The sequence below is a fragment of the Brassica oleracea genome, chromosome C4 (genome assembly GCF_000695525.1).
Source record: "Brassica oleracea var. oleracea cultivar TO1000 chromosome C4, BOL, whole genome shotgun sequence".
Lineage (NCBI taxonomy): Eukaryota > Viridiplantae > Streptophyta > Magnoliopsida > Brassicales > Brassicaceae > Brassica > Brassica oleracea.
In genome coordinates this window covers 12,903,196-12,908,436 of record NC_027751.1, presented here as the reverse complement: position 1 = coordinate 12,908,436, position 5,241 = coordinate 12,903,196, and positions in this window count along the sequence as shown.

Genomic DNA, 5,241 nt, shown 5'->3' with positions numbered 1-5,241 from the left:
TCTGATTGTACGAAGGATTTTTCGTGTAAGTAATGGGGACCGGTTTTACGAAGATTGTAAATCGGTGATATATATACACATGTCAAAGTAGCATTGTTTCCGCGGGTTTTATGAGAAACGTTTATGCTGTGATTTCGATTTTAGGTGAAAGTTGCTTGGAGTTACTCATGGAGTGTTACCGAAGTTTATTTCACTACAATCTAGTTGCAGAAAGTTTTTCATAGGCTTTTTGAGAGAATTCTCATGACACATTCGTTTCTGGAACGAATTGATAAGAGGTAGATCTAGCCAACGATCGGGAAGAAAGTGTTCCCTTTAATGTGCTAGATGCTACATTTATTCTCGAGTTTTCTTCGTCGCAAATGTTTTCGATGTTTTCCGTCACTCACTTGGTTCAACGAAAATTGACTGAAATGCCTTGATGCTTGAAGATTTCCCGTAGAAATTTATATACGAAACTGGCTTGATAAAGCCGGAAAGGGCTTCAAGACTTTGGCTAATCGTCGAGTTTAAATTTGATATTGGTACAAGTTTTCTATACGCATGATTGTGACAAGAAATGTTGTATAGTTTTCGAGATTATGTTCATGATCGTCTGGATCTGTTGCTAACGTTTAGACGAATTTTAAATTGTCGTTTACCTTTTTGGGACGATTTTATGGAGGCATCGTATTGCCTAAATGTTTTTCTGCCTATTGTTGCGAGAGTTTGCTTTGATGAAAGCGTTTTCTTGATGACAAGGCAAAAGTTTTTGAAGTTTGGGAGTATACGAGTATAGTATATGTACCTACTCCCCCCCTTGTTTACGAAAGAAAACGTTTGAACCGATACTTTGAAGGGTTGTGTACGTTTCTTCTTCCGAGGTTTAGAATGATCGACAATCCGGGTCGATTTAAAGACGGCGCTGGGACTGTGATTTGGTTGTTTCCAGGTTGACGACTTGGGATATGTCGGTTTTTAGAAAATCGCTGGAAATAAATCGGTTTTAAGATGACGTTCATGTCTCTAGTTTTTTCTCTCTTTAGGAAGCGAGCTTGATATGCGTGGCGATCGTTTCTTGATTTTCGGAAAGTTTAGATCGGCTTCCCAGACCTGGCTGAACAGTTATGGAACGATATATCGAGACAGGAAAAATCGCCTACGACTTAGTTCGCTAGACTATCCACCTAGGTTTTACGTTTCCTAAAGTTCTATGGCAGTCTCAAAGGCGTTTTTATTTCTTAGGTTCAACGTAATCGTATACTTGAGGCGGCTAAGGTGTTAAGTTGACCGTTGCCGTTTTATACGATTACTTTGAATCTATGCGAGAAAACAAGTCTTTGCGGTTTTTTTTTTTGTCGTAAAGTTTCAATGGTAACTCCAATCGAGACGAAACAAGAGACGTTTTGATCGATTTTGAAGGAGAACACAAAGATGGAGGTAAGGACGAGTTGGAGCAGGCAAAGAAGTTTAGACGAGTCTTACTTGTTTTCGTCGTAAAATCTCAACGAAAACTCCGATTGAGATGAAACGAAAAGCGTTTCGATCGGGATTCAAAAAAGAACACAAAGGAGGAGCTTTTTTAGGCCTGACAGGTCGCTATGTAGTGAGCTGGAGGTCTGACAGGTCGCTATGTAGCGAGTAGAAGTAAGCCAAGAAGAGTCCTACTTGTTTTCGACGTAAAATCTCAACGGAAACTCCGATTGAGACGAAACGAAAAGCGTTTCGATGAGGATTCAAAAGATAACGCAAAGAAGGACTTTTCTGAGGCCTGAAAAGTCGCTATGTAGCGAGTGAAGGTCTGACAGATCGGTACGTAGCGAGTGGAAGCAAGCCAAGAAGAGTCCTACTTGTTTTTGTCGTAAAATCTCAACGGAAACTCTGATTGAGACGAAATGAAAATCGTTACGATGAGGATTCAAAAGAGAAGGCAAAGGAGGACCCTTTTTAGGCCTGACAGGTCGCTACGTAGCGAGTGGAAGCAAGCCAAGAAGAGTCCTACTTGTTTTCGTCGTAAAATCTCAACGGAAACTCCGATTGAGACGAAACCAAAGGCGTTACAATGAGGATTCAAAAGAGAACGCAAAGAAAGACCCTTTTTAGGCCTTACAGGTCGCAATGTAGCGAGTGGAGAGTTGGCTTGAGCTCGGTCGCTACGTAGCGACCGAGCTGTGTGCGTGCTCGGTCGCTATGTAGCGACCGAGCTTGGCTGGAGCTCGATCACTACGTCGCGACCGATCTATGTGCATGCTCGGTCACTACGGTCTTCGGGAGATAGCATCAAAGGGTAGACGAGAATGCATGGACTAATGTCGTATCGATGTTTCGGAAGAGCTCGGTCGCTACGTAGCGACCGAGCGGGACGGACGCTACGTGGCGACCGAGTGGGACGGACGCTCGGTCGCTACGTAGCGACTGAGCGGAACGGACGCTCGATCGCTACATAGCGACCGAACTTGTCTCGAGCTCTGTCGCTACGTAGCGACTGAGCGGAATACGCGTTCGGTCGTTGCGTAGCGACCTTTTTCGAGCTCTTGTCCGATGTCTTGTGTTTCCTCCGCAAAGCTTTTAGTAAAAAAGAATATATTTCGAAAAAGTATTTGTCTAAGAAATTTCTCATTTTCTTCTTCGGACGTTTTGAATGTTAACTTCGTCGTAACCGATTTTGACCCCAACAACACCTCAGCTTCACCTCTTCATGGAACCGGTTTGGGACTCCCCCTCTCAACAATCTTCATAGCCTTCTTAGAAAGGCAAGGATGCGACCGGATCATCTTCAAAACACCCGTGACGCTGAGTAAGACTTCAAACTATGCTTTCCCTCTTCATAGAACTGGTTTGGATCTCCCCCTCTCAATAGACTTCATAGCCACCTTAGAGAAGCTAGGAAATGACCTGTAACATCTTCAGTGAGGCTCAAGCAAAAGTACCTGATACATTATCCCAAAGGTGCATCAGTACTTATCAAGTAACATAACTCAATCAATTCAAATTCAAATGATGCTTATAGACCGTCTTTAGTAAAACTAGTATTCCTGATAGATTACTAGATATGTTGCCGTCTAGTAACACTAGTATTCCTAATAAATTCAAATGATGCTTATAGACTCTCTTTAGTAAAATTAGTATTCCTGATAGATTACTAGATATGTTGAAAATGATGAATTGAATTGAATTTAGGGAAACTTCCCTTTTTCTTTGGTGAGGAGTGACTGGATTGGTTTGTCACTTGAATCCCTCATACTAGGCTATTGCACCATCCACATGGAAACACCAACTCTTCTTGGATCTCTCCTTTTGGACCGGCCTTAGTCTTCCCTTCTCCTGTGGCTTCTTGCCATCTCCATCAGGTAAGACATGCCTAGCTCCTTCTTGTTGAACTGAAGAGGAGATAGAGCTTGTACATTAATAGGGAAAGCTCTAGAAGATGTCCAGAAGAGTTCAATCAAGCTTCAGAAGTGTTCTGAAGTATCTATCTTGTGAAGTCAAGTCTAAGAGAGACTTGGACTGATCATGTGAAGTGTTTGGAGGAGTTAGAGAGAAGATGGCCTCAGGTGCAAAGATAGGGAGAACCAAGAAGAGGAATGGATCGACTCAGGAAGAAGAATGGGTGATGTGCACACTTAGGGCGACTGTACGAACAAGCCTGGCCATACATCGACCGTACATCATCAGAAGTTCGACCATTCATCCGGTTAGCCAAAGGAGGAAGAATGGGCGCGACATGATTCAAATCATGTGACCGTTGGAGTGAGCTGTACGAACAAGCCTGGCCATACATCGACCGTACATCATCAGAAGTTCGACCATTCATCCGGTTAGCCAAAGGAGGAAGAATGGGCGCGACATGATTCAAATCATGTGACCGTTGGAGTGAGATGGAAGCAAAGGAATATACCTTAGGATCAATGTGGTCCAAGAGATAGGCTGGAAAGGAAAATGTGCTTTACCTTTACAACCTTATCCCCACACGGATCCATCTTGGCCGCTCATTCAAACTGAAGCATCTCAGCCATCCATCAAGTCCATACACGCCTCTCCTTTACAGCTAGCAACAGAACATCAAAGACCATCCTTTTCTCATCCTGGCCATCCAATCTATCTTGCATTTATGTCCATAGGATCTAGGTTTATTCTTTGAGACATGTAAAGGCATATATAAGCCTTAGATGGCGTTTTGTAACACCTAAGGGAGTAAGGGGGAGTTCCCCTCTCCACTTCATGAATGATAAACTTGTTCTTGAATCTGAAACCCTAATCTCTAATCTCTTATTCTCCTAATCTCTCAGTCTCTTAATCTATGTTCCTAAGTCTCTTATTCTCTCATAAACACTCTCATCAATCTCTCTTTCTAAATCACCTAGAGCAAGCTCCCATCTTTCTCCATTGGAGTTTATACACACACACATACAAACAGAGAATCGAACTCTACAAATCGTCAGAACCTGAGCTGTAGCTTCCGCAAAGCACTTTCTCCCATCTCAGCTCAAACCAAAGCCTAGAAGACATGTTCATCCGAGCTCAGATTCTTCAAGAAGAAGAAGTGTGAAGCCGTGAAGTGTTCTCCTTGTCTCTATGTCTCTACTGTCCGTTCCTGATGGTGATTCTCCTTGGAAGCAAAGGTGTATGGAGGGGCGTGGCAATCCTGCTTCAAATCGCCTTGTTCAAGAAGTGCTCTCTCATCCGGTCTCAAAATGGTGTCCAAGAAGAGGGCGTCCAGAAGACATGAAACAAGGAGGGACCTTTGAGTATGAGAAACAAGATGGTGGCCATGAACTGAAGGAGAAGGAGGTGGGTGATGATCCAGACTCTCAGTTCCAACAACAGTCAGGGCTGGTTTCACAAAATGCAAAAGGAATCAACCTGGTTCCTTGTTGTAAGCGATTCTATAAACCATCTTGATAATGAGCTTGTGTTGTTGACTGGTTGTGATGTTGTGATGTGATTGAAAACCTGAGGATTGTTTAAAAGATTGTTGAATGAAATAAAATGAATTTAGAATCTGTCCTAGGATGCTTAAAGAGCTTTGCTTCTAGTAATCTCAGTCCTTGATGGTTCATCAGGTTTCCTAGTAATCCTAAAATCTTACTAGTTATACTAGGCTTACTAGCAGCAGTGTAAGCATTTTTAAAAAATGTCTAGTAACTTATCAGTATTACTAGGATTACTATATATGTTAATATGCTTAGCTCCGGTTCATAATGATGCTTTTTGTGATTGATTGAGTCTGCTTGCATACATGGATTGAAACCGAATTGAAAG